At 39.7% G+C, this 18,469-nt stretch overlaps 1 protein-coding gene across 2 annotated transcripts in view; it reads left to right on the plus strand.

The window, feature by feature from the left end:
- EXOC4 (exocyst complex component 4) overlaps positions 1–18,469 on the plus strand; it is a 756,122-nt gene that overhangs the window by 145,343 nt on the left and 592,310 nt on the right. The gene's annotated exons all lie outside the window — the stretch shown is intronic.

Genomic DNA, 18,469 nt, shown 5'->3' on the forward strand with positions numbered 1-18,469 from the left:
TTTGGTGATCAGCTCATTAACACCCTCCAAGGACAGAGTTTTGAGTTTTAGAAATAAGGCTCAGATTTACATTGTAGGAGGTAAGCAGGATATGGTGTGTGAGAAAATAAGTGTAAAACACATTCAAAAGGTCGGTGAATTGAAGGAGAGAAATAGGGCAGTAGCTCAAAGGGAGAGGTGGATCAAAGTACGTTATTTAGCCTTACATATCAGACTTGGTGCAGTACTTGACCATCATCCATGTGAGCCGGTTGGAATTTCTAAGTGGCACCCCAGCAACAGTGTTCTGATTTAGAAACACGAGAGTGACTACTTCCTTATTCATATCTTCTCTCCTTCCTCCCTTGTTAAAAGCATGATAGTATTTGCATATATGGCTTTTTCTCTTTCTAGCTCTTAAGATCCTTTGAGTGAAGGAATAATGGGTGATTTATTCATCTTTGTACCACTGCCAGCTACAGTACTTTGCATGTAGTAGATGCATAAATGATATATCTTAATTTTGAAAGGAACAACTTTATTCAGCACAGAGAGACCTTATGGGAAAGCCATCCAAAAGTTGGAACGACTGAATGGTAACAGTGTGTGCAAAGTGTGTGCACAGTACATGACTCAGGGTCGATAAACATTAGTATTCCCTCATAGCTCCTTCCTTCCCGGTTATTTGAGAGGATACAATTGAGGAAACAATTCCAGAAGACACAGAAAGGATGGCAGGATTAGACGTTTTAAAGGCGGGATGGAGGGAGGCAGGATAAGCCAGTGTTGGAGCAGAGAAGGGTGATGGGACTTGTGATCATGGCTCTGTGTGTAGTGAAGTGAGGGCCTGTGGAGTTGGAGGTGGCAATGTAAGGTTATCACAGAGAATGAAGAACATTTACAGCATCTTCCTCAGAGCAAAGAAATAAAAGCGGATGACTGACTGCATTGTCTGGCAACATTGAGAGTTCACTTGAATTTAGATAGTGTGAATGATGAGGTCTATGTGAATAGGTGATTTTTATGCTTTGGAAGCTGGGATTGAAGAAAAGCACCCAGAATGTGCAATATAAACGAAGGGATCCACAGGGCTGCAAGGGAAAGATTTGGTGGAGGTATGGTAGTTTCCTTTTAAATGTTCGAACAGTTCCCATATGGATAAGTAATTCTTCTAATTCTGTTTTGTGAGAGCACAGGGCTCAGGCTAAGTAACTGGAAGTAAGACAGATTTCTGCTCGGTAAGAGAACTTACAAATAATAGAGCTATCCAATATTAGAATACAGTATTCTGAGAGCTAGGGAGTCTCCTGTCAGGGGAAGGATTCAAAGAGGGGCTAGGATGTGAAAATGGAAGGTCTGACTGCATGCCAACTAAAAACCTTTTTTAACACTTAGGGTGTTAAAAGGTTTTGTGATCACAAGGTTGATGGGGTAAGAAAATGTAGTTTCTAGTTAAGAGCAGAAAAAAAATGTAATGACTGTGAGTCCACACTAGATTGGGACATCATTTATAGACAGAAAAGAGCCAGAGATTGAAGACAAGTGGGAATACCCAGGCCACAGTTACCTCCTTTTTGCTGCCTCTTCACAGTTGACATTAACAACGTGATCTCATCCGTCCTCATCTGCCGTTGTTTGCAGGAATTCTCCACCACTCCGTCTCAGCACTGCCTTTGGGCGCCATGTGCTTTTACCTTCGTCTAAAATGTCATTGTAGAGTGAATAACTATAATTAACTGATTTGAAATAAAAACTCTGGATTTTAAAATTTGATTGTGCATGTAAAACATGAACATTTTTTATATACTGACGGTTTTTGCATGGTTTCTTTTTACTGGCATCAGTTAATAGATGAATGTTTGATTTTGAGTTAAGGCCATACTGTTAATAGCTAAATGTTTTTTTTTTTTCTGTTTTTACTGGAAAACAGCTTCTAAATAATTGTCTCCTAACTTTTCTCCTTGCTTTATCTCCTCTTAGTAATAGAGAGAACATAGTAGTTTTATCAGTTTCACCCACCTTGTGAAGAAAATGTCACCAAACATATAAAGTCCAGGATAAAGAACAACTAATTAGTACAGAATTCATGTATTGGTTTCTTTCCGGGCTCAGTGCTTAGCATATATAAGCTGTAGGCTGTGATCTTGTAGGGTCTCAACCTCAACACTTTTTTTGTTTGTTTGTTTGATATGGTACCTCAGTGCCCAGAAATTTCACATTGATTACTGTAGGATCTCTTGCTTCATCTGCATGTGAAAGGAATGGAAAAATAGCTTGGATCCTAAGGTTGGCCAGTTAGCCCTTTGGCTGGCTAAGGTTGTGTGTTGGTTCCTAGAGAAGATTGAATAATCAGTCGGTTTAGCTTTCATATCGCACTGCTAAGACACTGTGGAATTAAAGTCACAGCATTCACGGAAAGCCATGTGTTCGAAATTACATCGAAGGATGTCTGACATGTACGTAGGTTGGGGATGTACCGGTGAGGAAAAAAAAATGGGTCAGTACATGGATTCTCTTGGGGTGAGGGAAAGGGCCACAATCTTCAAGGGACCATGACAAAATCTCTGGTAAAAACTTTCCTGCATATACCTGACCCATCTCCTGAGGTCCTGCTGTGGCTATCACTCCCTGGATTCTGTGTATTTTTAAGGCCTGTTTGGAATCATTATGTATACCATTACCTGTAACTACTTTTCAGATTATCCTGAATATTGTCAGGTATAAGATGAATTGAGGACAGTAGTGCCGGTGAATTACTCTGGGCTGAGACCGTTGTAATTGATTGGCCAGCTGTTTTATAGCAACTCTTATGTGGGGCATAGGATTAGATAAAGCCCTCAGACATGATAAGCTTTTAGAATTTAAATTAAAAATGAAAAGAAACGGACATTTATGGGGAAATATTGTAAGGACAACTGATATTTTCAACGTTAGGAAAAGGTCATCCTTGGCCGTATTTAGAAGTGATTAAATGGTTCAGTGTGATCTTTCTGGTATGAGTGAATCCGAGGGAGTTATACAGCGGACTCCTCTGAATATCAGTGTTATTTCAAGTAGCAGGTATCAGGGTGGAGTTGAAGAGGGTAGGGCGGAAAAGTGATTTCAAGAAAATAACAAGGTGGTTTCAATCTGAGGGACATCAGATGAATCATCTCGTGAGACTGTTGGTGATTATGGAATAACAGAACGGTACAGGGGCAGATGAGCTGACGTACGGTCAGTATGACCAGGAAAATATCAAGGAAGAGAAGGAAAGGAAGCACAGGGCAGCAAACAGAGTAAGGGCTTCTTTACAGATGCAAGTTTGAAATTCTCCAACCCTCCAAGTTAGCACTCATCCTTGAAAGAATGAAGAAGTAATTTTTGAGAACCAACAGTAAAGAAATTTACCACCTGTGTGTGATGTTTTGATGTGAAGCTGAATTAAAGGGATAAACCGAAATCTGGTGGAAGTGAGACGAGGAAGGTAACAATGACACGAAGACAGCCAACACTCAGGTATTTATTGAGGACTGTCCTGGGAGCCATGGAATATAATGCTTTGTGTTATAAGGAGATTGTAGTCTGATGGGGACCAGAGCAACTTGAAAGCTGAGCCCAAACGGGCAGACAGCAAACGTTGGTGTCACATGCCTCGTAGTGCTGTTCCAAGTGGGTTTCTCTCAGTCCCCCAGCTAGACCTGCTCTATTAGTTTTCATGGTTGCCTTGTATATTACCAAAAACTTACTGACATAAAACGGCGCACACGTTTATGACTTCACAGCTTCTGTGGGTCAGGAGTCTGGGCAGCTTAGCTGGTTCCTCTTCATCAGGGTCTGTCACCAGGCTGCAGTCTAGGTGAGCCTCCTAGGTTCGACTGGGAAAGAATTTGCTTCCAGGCTTCCTCGATTGGTGTCTGAATTCATTTCCTTGCTGCTCCTTGATTCCTGGGAGCTTGCTTCTTCAAAGCCAGCTAACTGTGGAGACTGACTAGTGGTGAGGGTAGTGGGGAGAGAGAGAGAAAGAGTTTACTAGCAAGACAACGTCTTACATAACATGATATGACATCCTGTCATCTTTGCTGTATGCTGCAAGTCACAAGTCCCTCTCCAGGCCCACGGGGAGGGAATTACACAGAGGTGCGGACACCAGGAAGTGGGGATCATGATGGCCATCTTAAAGTCTGTCTGTGGCACCTACTAAATCATTATCTGCATTTTAACTACAGTCCCTAGGTGATTGCATGCTAAGAAGCAGTGTTAAAAGGTGGTAGATGCCAAAAGAGTTTCATGGAGGGAGAAGAAGATTCTTGGGGGTTGGCTTAGGTAAACCGTTTTATGACTTGAAGATAATCCGTGTAAAGACTTCTGCACACCAGGGAATTTGTTGTATCTCCTATCGCCCCTACTAACAACCCCCACCTCCCCCACCACCTCCAATTAAGTACAGTGTTTTTCCCTTGTGTGATGTTGCCCGACGTTTCTTTCAGAGTTTGTAAGTTCCTAACTTTGGCTTTTTGAAAAAACGTTGCTCTTTTCACCTTCACTGTTCATTTTGTTGGTGGGAAGTATCGGATATGGGTTTTTTTCCTCTGCCCTAATAGTTGAGAAACCCTGGGGAAGTCCTTGAACTATCCTCTGCCTCTGTTTTCTTGTGAGTTCTAGCATTCCTTCTTGGAGGGTTACGGTGTGAATTGAATGAATTAAAGAATATGACCGTTGTTGGCAAGCTGTAAAGCCTTATGTAACGTTTCAGTGGACTTGTTCGGTTGTACATGACTGATTCCCAGTGCTACCCTCTTCCCGTAGAAACAGGCCCCTAAAAGTCATGATTGTGCCTTGTTCATGCCCGTCTGACCGCAGTCTGTCTGAGCGGGGATGGATGCCAGAACCAAACAGGGCCACACAGATTTTCCTCTTGCAATTTGAATTTGGGACCAAAAGATGACAGTTCTGGCCTGGCTTATCTAATGTGAGGAGATTAGAAACCAAGGAGGCTTTAGTGCAACTGCCTTCTGTTACATGGAGCAGTAGAGAAAGCTTGTCGCAGAGCCTAGAGGGAAATTAGATCTGCAGAATAATGGAGAGAGAGGGATCTTGTCTGCTTCCCATTTCCCGCCTGCTTTTCTTGGTTCTGGCTATACTTTTGCCTTTGAGTTGCATAATAGCCCTCTAAATTCATATATAAATTCCCTTTTTTATTTAAGCTATTTCGAGTTTTCTGTTACTTTCAACTAGAGAGCTGATGCGAAGGCCAATGAGAATGGTACTTAAAATTTCTTTTTTATCCCCTAACTACTCACCTCTTTTTCTTCCCTACATAATTTGTTTGTAAAGGCCAATTATATTCTTTATTGAGTATTTTTTTTTTCCAGGGCGTTTTAGAAATGTGAGACCAAGAAATATGATCCTTGCCCTCAAGCAATTTTTAATTTCTTGAGGCAGATGGACATCTAATTGACCACGTATAATATTGGGCAGAAGAAAGAAATAAGTCCTATGTGCAGCTCCTGTGAGGCAATCTTGATCTTCTGCTTGATAGCATTACTTAAAGCCATTTAAACCTTTCTTTCTTTCTTTCTTTCTTTCTTTCTTTCTTTCTTTCTCTCTCTCTCTCTCTCTCTCTCTCTCTCTCTCTTTCTTTATCTTCCTTCCTTCCTTCCTTCCTTCCTTCCTTCCTTCCTTTCTTCTTGTTTGTTTTTTTTTTTTTTTTCCACTAAACCATTTTGTCCCTGACTTGGTGCTAGGGTCCTGACTGATGCTTCTGGATCTATCATTTTTGTCTGTTCCTCTGAGCACTGCAAGCAGGCCCCGCAGGATGGCCACGTACGCCTTTCTTGATTAAAGTAAGTGGAGGAAGTTACAGTGATGAAGCTAAAACTGGAAACAAGACCAAACAGAAGTTCTGGTCTGAAATTTATTTTTTTTTAAACTTGCTCAGTGAAGTTATTTGCTCTTCTGAGATGACTTAGGTCTCCCTTACCTGAGGATGATTTGAACATTTCTGTGTTTAAGCTTGCTCTTAGAGTTCTGTGTTTCCTATAAGCTAGCACTGCGTACAAAAAGGGTGCTTACACAGCTTGCATTGTATACTAAAAAGGATAGTCCGTACAAGAGTTCTGTGTTCCCTATAGCTCGTGTTATGTAACGAAAAGGGTATTTATATAGCTTGCATTGCGTAATAAAAAAGAGGACCTACTCGGAGATTTCTGTGTTCTCTATAGCTTGCGTTACATAACGGGTGCTGAAATTAGATGGAAGCCAGGGAAATTGTGGTCAAACTGCATAGGACTGATTTTAGAACCACACTTTCCTAACGTGGAGGTTATATAGGTTATATGTTTTACTGGCTCGTGGCAGCTTTTCAAAATGACCCAGTTCGGAATGACATTCAACTTAGAGCTGATTGAAATGGGCATCGGTGGAAAATCCCTTGGGGATTTGTGGAGCAATTAAAAAATCTAGGAATCTCATTCTTTTCAATAATAGAAAAAAAATCTGTGGTTAGAATTTTAGAGAAGGATGTGAAGCTTTATCTTACTAAAGAAATTGTGGGAAATGCTTATATTTTTTAGAGAAGAAAGGAATTACTGTAATGAGTCTTAATTTTGAAAATATCATTAGGGTAAGTAATAGAGTTAATGGAGTAACCAAGGATGAGCTCAGTGATTTTCTTTGAAGTGAGACTCCTTCTAGAGATTAATTCTAGAATTGTTCTGGAGACTTTATAAAACAAAGGAGTGAAACCACAGGTAACATTAATCCTGGCTTAAGGTATTCTCTCCCGCCTTTTTTTCTTGCCTTCTTTAAGGCACATGTAGTTCCCTCATAGTGTTCTTTATCTTATGTCATATCACTTCGCTCATTTGGGAATTGTGTGTCTGTGTGTGCATGTTACACATTTGTCAGGTTCTTCCCTCTTCCCTTTCAAGCTCATAAAAAATGAGAACCATGTAATTATCTCATTGTCAATATGTGTCCTGTACCTGGCACTGTTCTTGGACATGGTAAGCCCTCACTAATTGTTGATTGAATGAGTGCATATTTGTTATTTATTCACATAACCCTGTACTCTACAAGTATTACTCATACAAAGATATGCCAGAAATACTTACGCACAACATTTTTAGTCTCTTAGAATATTGTATACTTGCTGTGAGATATAGCACTACAAATATGGCTGGTAAATCCATAAAAATATGATCAGTTAAGTCTAATTTCTCATATTCTATCAGAGAGAAACTAAAGCAAGGAAAGAAGAATAAGAGAGAGAGATCAGTATGTGGGGCTTTAATAATCTTTAACCCATGACTTGGCGAATGAGTACCACAATCTTCTGTGGACAAAGCCCCGACTAGGTCGGCCAGCGCATAGACAAGGTTAGGGCCATTGTCCCAGCCACAAACTAAGTCAGTGGTGCCAGCAAGCAGACTCTTTTCTCAGGGCCAGAGCTCAGGAGAGAGTGCTGTCTGGGGGAGGGGATGTGCCCCGTGGATCACAGTTACAGGTCTGTAGGGCGAGGCCCTGAGACAGTCAGTCAGCCGCAGCCACAAAAGCTGCAAGGGATGTGGGGGAAGGTGGCAGGGAGTTGCCCTTTGAAGGGAGCCACAGGATTTAGAAGTTGGGTTTGGTGCTGATTGCCTCCATCCTACCCCTGAGATGTTTTCTCTGTCTCTGGCAAGGATGCTTTCGGCACAGATTGTATCACTGATCAACGTGCTTACCTGGATAGTAGAGGTGTTACTGAATTCAGCCTTGGCTAATTCTCTGTTCACCCTAAAGTTGATGACATCACGCCCCAGTTGGGGTTGTGTCTGCTGTCACCACAGAAACAGCTCTGTGTGTTATATCTGCAGATGGCTCAGAATCTGTCAAGGAAAGAGCAAGATAAATATTTTCTTATAAATATAAAAGGAAGAGTTAAACACTTATTGTTTAGAAATCAAGCTGATAAACATATTATATTGTCTGAGGCGCCAGAAATAAGCAAATTAATTACATGCAAATAACTGTTGCTCACGAAGTGTGTGATAATAATAGTATCTGTTGGATGTTTATGGCAAGTTTATTTACATGACTCAATTTTCTGCTAATTTTCCTGCGGAAAATGGTAAATACTTGGTTCCTTTGCCTTTGTTTCAGAAATACTTTCTTGAAATTGTGAAAACTGTTGCTTTGTCTTGCTATCATTGCCTTGCCAAGGGCAGTTCTAAAGACAGTATTTATGTAAACATGGTGAAGAAAGAACTGTTACTTGTATGCGGGGCCTTTTTGCCTTAAATGAATGTCATCATCAACATGCTTCCGTAACAGAAGTTCTGATTATTGAATATTGTCACTCGTGTGGTGCAGTCCAGATTGACCTTTTGTTGATCGTTTTCATGAACATCTTTTGATGTCAGCTTCTTGGTGAACTTCAGACGTTTCCTCTCTTAAGGCAGCACAGGGAATTGAGCAGTTTATATTGACAGTGCGACCCATGGTGTGGATCGCTGCCTTTTGTGCTAATGAGTGATTGGGTTCATTTTGAAAAGATGGCTCTGAAGTCTACATAGGACTTCACACACTGTCAAGAAACCTGTGCGTTCTGCTGTCACTCTTCACGCTCCTGGAGGTGTATGCTCCTTAGGTACTTGAGAGGTGATTGGGTGAGTTCTTTTATTCTTTCAAGATGATCAGTTCTTGTGGGTCATTAACTTGTATTGCGTATCAGATGCCTCATAAGCTAGGCAGCATTTTGGTTGGGGTAAGGAGGGATTGGTTTTCTGTCCAACTTTCCAGGCTGAGCTTATCCACTGAATGTGTCCCTCGATAGGGTGATACATACCTCCCCAAGATTACTGTTTTGTTTGCTCTCTATATGCTAAATCTCAGGCATTTCACTCACCTCTGTGCATTTTCATCAACAACCCTGGCATCTTGATATAATTTAGAAACTATTATCTTACGGCATGCCAAACACTGTGATTAATTATATATTCACAGAACAGGAAGGAGAATGGAAGTAGACTTTTGCTTTAATTTTTGGTAGAGGAGGAATTTTAACATCAAGTCTGAAAGGAAAACAGAGCATTTTGTATCTTGGATTAGTTTGTACCTGTTACTCTCCAACCTGATTTTGCCATCTAGTGGTTACATGTGCATTGGGGTGCTGGAAAGCATGGGGGTGGCCTAGGAAGGTTGAACCACTGAACTCTGTAAATTAACATCTTGCCTTTGGGGACTCTCTTTCCTATCCTTTCCATGCATTACCATGGTGCAGATTAAAATTCAGAAGGCTGGGGTGGCCAAAAATTTTCTTACTGTGTTTCTGGACAGTGGGAGTGAGGAGTGAGGGCAATACACACACACACACACACACACACACACACACACACACACACACCCTTGGGGATCCCCTGTGCTGCTATTCCTCCTTTCAGATTGAGGTTCCCACATAGAGAAATTCTGCTGATAATATTAATAATCCTGATTAAAGGGAGGAGAAAAATCAATTGGTAGATTTTGAGGATAGAATCAATTTTTTTATTATAGAAAAGGATGAGAGACATAACTACCTTGTGTTTGCAAATTATTTGCTTTCAGTCTGTGGTGCTTTCAAGAGTTTGAGAAATAGGGTATTTAACTTCTCAACTTATGACTGATAGGATCATGCTAAAAGTGCTGCAGCCTAATGGAAGCTTAAAATTCAGCTCTCAGAATTGCTGGATCACACTTGACAGTGATCTGTATGTCTACGGATTATTAAACCTCAGCATAGAGAATGTCCTGATTTAAAAATTTCCAATTTTATTCACTTGGTCTGATGTGAGGAGTAGCTACCCTGTCTGCAGTCTTGTGTAGTAGAATGTGAATTTCTCAACCCCAGGTTAGTTTCTGGTCAGGCCCAACCAAATGGAGCTGTAGGGAGTTCTTTCCTTCTTGGGCTTCACAGAGGATTACTAACATTTCTTTCCCCTTGACTTTGTTCTTCATGGACACCTCAATGCCATTTGTCATTCCAGCAGCCAGGAATGCCATTCCAGTGCCAGGAACTGGAGCACATGCTAGAGAGTGATCAGGAAGATGCAATCTCAGAACAAGTGGCCATCACTCTATGCTAATATTTTATTGTATAATGCAGGCCCTCCTATAATTCATGTAAAAATCCCTGGAGCTTCTTTACGTTTGGCTAAGTATGCATAAACTTAATGTTCAGAATTTGCTGCTGTAGAATTTATAAATTAGGAAACTGATTCAATAATTGTGGCTCGAAGACTTATTTACCGATTTTGAGCTTTCTTCAGCCAATTTCTACATCAGTGTATTTTCCTGTTACTCCTCTTTGCTTATTCCACCCGCATTTATTGGTGCTTACTGTGTATGTTTAGTTCTGATTTGGGTTATATCAGGACTTAAAGTTAATTTTGGTAAAATTGCTTGCAGTGAGTATCATCACTTTTTCATTTTTGTGTTTTATCTCTTGTTCTTTTGCACTAATCAAAAGATGCCTTATGAACGTTATGCAGATGTATGTATCTAAGAATACTAATTTGTTGTGAGTCAAAAGCCAATTAAAGGGGGATGGTAGAAATATTGATGCCTTAGAAAGCCTGGAGAGGCAGGGAAAGTATTAACCAAGAGAGATATGATTTGAGAATAGGGATTGAGGTAATTAATAACATGGGTTAGAAGAACAATGAGGAAGGAGGAATAGGGAGTATATTGATTTAGTAGGTGCAAGCGTACTAGAACAATGAAATCTTATAATAGAATATTAGAGAAAGAATTGATAGAAACATGGCTTTTCATATCTTTTAATTGACTTTAACAGTGTTTGCCCTGGACCTAAAATAATGAACCAAGTGTAAAATTTACTTTGAAATCTTAATCTGAGTATTGTAAATATTTCACTAGCAAATCCTCTACTTTGTATTCCAATATACCATTTTCTAAGATTTGCTAAAGGGAAGTGATGCTATTACATATTGGGGCCAATATTTTTCCATAATTGTTTTATTTTTCAAGATTTAAAAATTGAGATATAATCCACATACCATAAAATTAATCATTTTGAAGCACACAGTTCAATAGTTTTTGGTATGTTCACAAGGTTGCGCCTTCTTCATCATTATCTAGTTTCAGAACATGGTCATCACCCCAGAAAGGAACCTGGTCATTGGCAGGAAGTCATCCCGAGCAGCTCACTCCCATTCTTCCTCCTCCTCAGCGTTTTGGCAGCCATCAGTCTACTTTCTCTCTGTGGCTTTATGTGTTTTGAACATTTCATATAAATGGAGTATGCAGTAGATAGCCTTTTGCGACTAGCATCTTGTACTTAGCACATTGTTTTTAAGGTTCATCCATTTTCTGACATGTATCAGTATACCGTTCCCTTTTATTATCTAATATTCCATTGTGTGGACATTTAATTTATCCATTCATAAGCTGGTGGATATCTGGATCGTTTCTACTTTTGGCTGTTATGAATAATGCTGCTGTGAACATTCACGTACAAGTTTTTGTGCGAAGATATATTTACAGTTTGAATAGACCTAGGAATGGAATTTTGAAGGTCATATGGTAACTCTGTTTGACTTTTTGAGGAACTGCCAAGCTGTTTGCCAAATTGGCTGCACCATTTTGTATTCCCACCATACTGGGCATATTATTTGAAATGTAAGTGGAGTACAGTTAAAAAGCTTACCATTTGTTTCCTGCATTTTGGAACATCATGTGTACTGGAATGAGTTACTACCTGAAGCTTTGAGTGGTCATAGAACTTTGGAGCTGGAGGGTTTTTAATGGCTCCGTCTTCCCACTGGAATGGAAGGTCCGTGTCTCTTTTGTTCACTGCTGTATCCACTCCATCTAGATCAGTGCTATAAAATAGTAGCTGCTCAGTAACTGTTTTTGAATAAATGAGTAGAATCCAACTCCTCTGTATTTTAATGAGAGAAATTATGCCCAAAGAAATCAGGTGGCTTTCTAATGGTCACACAGAAACTTCATGGCAGAGCAGTAGCAGGAATCCTGGTCCTGATTTCCTTGCCCAGCTCTTAGCATCACAATCCTTTTGAATTCAGTTCTCTTTCCAAGCGTGGTGGTCCATTGCTGACCTTGTATAGCATTTTCTGACAGTTTATAGCTTTACTTTGGGGCTTTATTGACATTTAATGAGTGTTTTTGTTCTTGTGAAGTCATTTACATGTTTACTGCTGAGGCCAGCATTCATAAAAGGAGAAAAACATTTAAATAACTGCATTTTACCTAGGGAAGATAAATTACAGTTGCCCATCAATAAATAGATAACTTTCATAGCTGCCAAGATTATTAGATTGTGGAAGACAATAAATTTGTACCCTCCCTTGTGAGTCACTTGCTTTAAAAAATTCACAACTAATTATCTAAAAGTGAGGCAAGTTAATGGAGGTTTGCTATCTATTTACTAGTATTCTTTTCTCTCCTAATCACCCTTGTGGATAGAGGAATCCATTTTATCCGTCTTTCCTCCCTACTCTGCTCTTCCAGAGTAATATATGTATAAATTAAATGTAGCATAGCGTAAGTAAGCGTAGATTACCCTGTATCTGAGACAGTGTTCTTGGAGCCACATTTGCATGTTAAGTGGAGTTGTGCACCATGAAGGATAGGTTTATAGACTGGACCCTTAATGAAGTTGAGAATCACTGTGCGAAAGCTATAGACTGTAGGTAGAAATCTAGAGCCTTTGAACACAAAGAATATATATTTCACTTCCTTTTGACCAAGTCTTTATTTTATAAGGCTTTATGGGAAACAGTTCAATTACTTCAGTTAAAACTCATTCCAGGAAGCAGAATAGGAAGATGTTACTTGGAAGTATTGAGATTCTTCTTTTTGTAACTTGTCACCAGCTGATTGATACTTGATATTAGAGTAAGAGGTTTAACAGATTCCTCAACTCTGCTTATGTTTGTCAATAGCTGTGGGACATCTCCTGGGGAGGATTATAAGGCTGTTAAGGTAATAATTGTGTTTCTGGTTTATTCCATTCATGTAGTGTTGGCATGGAGGTCGGGAAAATATAAAAAGAATCTGCTTTTTGGTTAAGGTAAAAAATAAAGGCATTTTTAGGGATTAGCATGGGGTGGTAGAGGGGAAAAACACACTTTTGTTGAGAAGATTTATCTTCAAATTCTGGCTCTATGACTAACTTGTTGAATAATCTTATTTAAATCACAGAACTTTAAGTATGTATAAGACACGGATAATAGTAATTCCTCACAATGTAACTTTTGTATTTTGTGAGATACCGTATGGGACACACAGTAGGCATTCGGTAGTTGTTAGTGGAGTCTGAACCTGGGGTTCTTTGTCCTGTCTTCATCAAGTTTTGTTATATGTCCGTGCATGCATACATACATACATTCAACACATACACGCGTGCGTGCGCATGCACACACACACACACACTCATACACACACACACACCAGTCTGTCTCCATCCCACATTGTGTTCCCACTAGAATTTAACTGGTTACGTAGTTGCCATACATTTAACTCTTAAATGTGTGTAGATAACCAGAGCCTTTTAAAATTATTTTATAATGTTATTTACTGTAAGATTTGTTCATCTTTTCTAGTTTCTGCCAGTGCTACTCCTATCGCTTACATCTTGGCATGATCTTTTCTACCATCTCGGTTCTTTGTAATTTTGCTGCCTAGAAGGCTATTTCTTTGTAAAGCTCATATTGTATAAAAGATCGTTGATGCTGATGTAAGGTAGATAATTTATTAGTTAACAGATTACCGAGGTGCTAACAATAAAATTCCTAATTGTGTCCATTTGTACTCAGAAATACATTATAATTCAATTCCAAAGGTTCCCCCACCCCCATTCTTATTTTCTAATGATCCTCTAAATGACAAGCTTATAAATCGAGGTCTCTTTCACCAAGATGATGTAGTGAGTAGACAATAGCAGGATACCAGGTGTGCATAAACAACAACAAAAAACTGTAGCAGCCTGCATCTGAGGATGCAGTAGATTGGGTTATTGTTCAGCAAATTGTCATTCCCTAAAACTACCCAGCCCCCCTCCCCCACCCCCTGCCTTTCTCTATGAGAGAGGTATACTTCCTCCTTCCATTGATCATGGGCTCAGACATGTCACCTACTGTGACCAGTGGAATTAGCAGATAATGCCACTAGCAAAGGCTTGAAATGTGCTTTTGGATTTGGTCTTTTGCCAAATCCCAGATAGCCAGCATATATATTGTTGGAGAAGGAAATGCTTATTGTTGTACATTGTTGAATTTGTTACTCAGTATTCTTGTGGCAGTAGCTAACAGATACAAAGAGATGCAGGTTCCTTATAAAGATTTTCTGTATGTACTGATTTGGGAGCCTTAACTTTCCCTATAGGATCAAAAACTTTATTGGTTGTTCCTATTTTAAAGCCAATTTTGTGTCTCTCGTCACTGACAAAATCGTTCAGGATTGAAAGCCCACTTAAAAACGAATGCTAACAATTTCGATCTGGAAGAGGAAGGGCGCTTGGTTGACCCTCGCTATCTCTGCAAGCCTATCTGTACTTGGAAGTTGTTTCTGGGAGAGGATAATGGCCAGTGGCTCCTTTCTTTGGTAAAGTCATTGCATTTTCTTCGTGCTGAAAGGGCAGTGAATACACAAAGATAGTCTCTTTAATTATGGAAAGAGCCTATTAAAATTCCATTTTGTCTGTAGAAGTAAACATATAAAGGAATGTGGAGGAGGCCAAACACCTCTTTAAAATAATGATTATCTTGGGCTAATTCCTTCACTGTGCCTCCAGCATCATTAGATGCCAATCCTTCTGTGCAGGTTCATTTGCAAACAAAACTGATTAGAGAGGGGATGCTGTGTGCAGGAGACTTCCCTAAAGCAGAGGTTTCAGACACCTGCCCATTGTTTAAACTGGTTTCCCTTGGCAGGACTTTTATTTATTTTCCCTCTACCTAGGAAAAAAATGGGGGGAGGGAGATTGTTTATTTCAAAGGGTATTGGAACCCATCTTTCAAAAGAGAGCCCTGAAAAAAGAGAAAAAAGGATATTGTGAGAAACCTCAGAAGGTTTTCAGAATTTCTCTCTGGCCCTTGTAAACCTGATCATTCCCTTTGCTCTGAGCTCCCCCCTCTGGCATTCATGGTATATTTCTCTTTCTATTATTAACAAACTTCAAAGCTCCCCCACCATGTCATTTTGCTATCCCTCCAGACTGTAAAGTGATGGTAGGGGCTGCTTTTATTTCCTAGAGTTTGGGGGTTGCTGATTAAGGAATGCAGAGGAACTGCCTGCGACATTTATTAACTTTTAATTCAGTGCAGAAAAAAAATCAAACCCAGCGCGCCATTGATACACTGATACTTTGAGCTTGTCTAACTGTTTTTTAAGGCTTGTGTGCCAGGACTGAAATGAGTTGTATTTCACAGACCTCAGGATTGTGCTGTCATAATAGCCAAATCCATATGGCTCTTTGTTTTTGTAATTAAAGCTTTATCCTTGCTGCTTTTTTTCTTAAATGGCAACCACAGTTCTGATGGGGACTGATTGCTTTATTGTAAGTAAACTCCTAACTGTTGTATCACATTTTCTCCAAAAGGAAGATTGATAATGTTCAGTTTCTTTTGCACTGTCTAGGGATCGGATTTTCAATATAGCTCTATTTTTATATTTTAGAAAGCAAAAATCTCATTTCTTTAAGTACCAAAGGTTGTATTCTAACGTTTTTAAGTGGAAAAGTTTATAAAATATAGTTCTTAAATTAGGTATGAAGGGGTGGAAAAGTTTTCCTTCCCCCGCTTCAGGTCCCTGGCTGGGTTTGAACATCGAGAACGATGTTTAAGAGGAGAAAGGTATACAACTGTATTTAATGTCACTTTTATGTGACACGGGCCCCTCATCAAGAAAGACTCAAAGACATAGTGAACCCTACTTGCTTTGTTCTGTTAGGTTGAACAAAGAGAGGCAACCATGGAAGTGACTGAGCTATGTGAGGAGGCTAAAGGAGATGAGAATTATTTTAACAAGACCTGTTTGTACAGTTCTTTCCCTCCCAAATTCTTGTCCTTGACGATAAGAATGTCACTTTCCCTCTGGTCTAGAGAGGATATCTTTGATAGAGGAATTTCATCTCCTGCTCTTAAGAAGGAAAGTCAGAGTGTTTTTCTTGTACTTGCTGTTTTTCAAGTGCCTTTAACTGAAAATATGCCAGAATGGCACATGTGCTCTGAACTCTTTCAGATCTTTGTGCCACAAAAATCCTGACCACATTGAGACTTATCCTGATGATTTGAAGGGCCGTCATGTTGACCCTGGTTCACTGATGCTTCCTTTCAACTCTGCACTGCTACCCTTTATTGAATGTATGGTGGTGTGTCAGAGGTCCCCTCATCCCCTCCAGAGGCTCATACCATGTTGCCTGCATTTTGAACCCGCCCCAGCCTTCCATTTCTTTCTGTCTCTCTTGTCTGTTTTTCAGGCCATCTGTCTTTTTCTCCTTGCCGTGTGGTGGTAGGTTATCCTATCTAGAAGTTTATCATGTCTGTCTCAGACAAGCTCCTCTTGCCTTCTCCAAGCCGCCCAACTACTCTGGTATGAGCTCCGAAGGCAGGAACCAAGGTCCCTAGAATTGCGTGCAGAATACCTAATCAGGAGAACTCTCCCTGGCATCAAGTGCTCGAGCTCTTCGCTGTGGATTTTGTAACATGAGTAAATTTTGGCTATGGAGAGGTCTCCTTTTCTTTCCTGTTCTTTAAGTTCTGAGCGGTTCAGGTTACCAGATAAATTAGGTGTCAGTTGTGCTAACAATAACAATCAAATGACACTTAAAACACGTGTGTTGTGGAACGTTCTCTCCTAGTCAGCTGCACCTGTACTTCTGTTACTCCGGTTTCAGACATGCCATGGACATCGAGTTTTGGGGAAAAAATGCTCCATTATATTTAGTAATTTGTTAATTTCCGAAAGTATCTGAATTAGGTAAGTTTCTGTCATTGCTTCTTCTCCTACCTAGATTGTGTTCACTGAGTAAGTGACTAAATAAACTTGCTTCTTTCAACACTGAAGCACTTGGGTTTTTTTCCTTGCCTTGGGGTCAAGTCCTAACTTGGTTAGCTTTTTTTTTTTCTAATTTGCTCCTAAATTTTTTTCTCCTGGTTGAATAATATTCCACTGTGTGTGTAGGTGTATGTATGTGTATATATACATCTTCATTATCCATTCATTTGTTGATGGACACTTTGGTTGCAGCATTATTCACAATAGTGAAGGTACAGAAACAATCTCTTAGTTTGTTCCTGTCAGTCTTTTATTCCTAGAGGTGGTATAGGGTGTTTGAACTTTTTTTTTTTTTGATCAGCACTTTTTTTGCATGTGTTGTGTTATGCCCTGTTCTAAGGAGATAGAATTTATTCTTGCCAATTATTTCAAGAGATTGGTACACTTATATCAGCTTGATTGTTTTTGAAAGATTTTTTTTTTTTTTGGCATCCAGACAAACTGGATATTCCACGGGTCAAACCTAGAGTGGTCTGGCCTTCCTTGTACTTCCTCTTACTCTCTCAGCTTGGTATCTCTGTGCTTGCCCATCCAGCCACCCTGAGCTGGGCCCTCTGAATGAGGTCTTGAATTTGACTCTATCCTCTGTAGGCCAGAGCTGTTGTTATTCACACAAAATTACCTTTGGGTTTGTTTTCTCCTTTGTTCTTCATTTGGCATAAAGACTTATCAGTGATGAAACCCCTTTTCTCAGTCATCGGGGCCAATACTCTTTTCTGTTCCTCTTCATCTCCATGTGGTCAAAAGCCTAATATCACTCATATCTTAAGGGATAGTCTGGTAGCTTAATCCTTTACTAAGGCCATAGAGGACCTGATCAGACAACTGGGACTGACTTGTGACATAAACAGCCTTCGTAATTGTCACATACCTTTCCTCTATCTGAGTTCAGTGGCTTTCAGTTTGGCTTAATCAGTGTGTAGTTATTAGTTTATACACATGGAATGCACTATACATAAAGATATACCCAAAGATGGAGTCTCCCCATCTTTTAGTGTAGCTTGTGGGGAATGTAGCGTTTTGTCTTTTTGCTTCTGTTTATAACTGTTTGAGATCTTTTCCCATTAGCTAGTGTCAACCTCCTGAAAGCCTCTGCCTTAAATAAATTTGCCTGTCTGCCTTGTTTATAAATTGAGGATAAATTAATCAAAAAAGTAGTTGGGTGTTTGGCATTGCATGGGGGTTGGGCTGGAATGTGTGTATATGGGACTCACTTCCATGATTCATTGAATTGTAAGGATCATAGTAACGGTTGATTTTAGGATTTCTGCTTACTTTTGGCTCCTCTTTAAGCTTGGTATGTTCTCCAAATTCTTAAGAAGATTGCTTTATAAAGACAGTGCTAAGAATATTTGCTCAGTTTATGGTATATATTGTACTTCTTTTGCTTTTATAGTTTCTCAAATTTACTATATGTTTCTAGAGTATTTATGGTTTTATTCTGATTATGGTT

Source organism: Lynx rufus, unplaced genomic scaffold (genome assembly GCF_022079265.1).
Source record: "Lynx rufus isolate CCGP_SWC_20201006 ecotype Redwood Valley unplaced genomic scaffold, mLynRuf1.p SCAF_4, whole genome shotgun sequence".
NCBI classification, from domain to species: domain Eukaryota; kingdom Metazoa; phylum Chordata; class Mammalia; order Carnivora; family Felidae; genus Lynx; species Lynx rufus.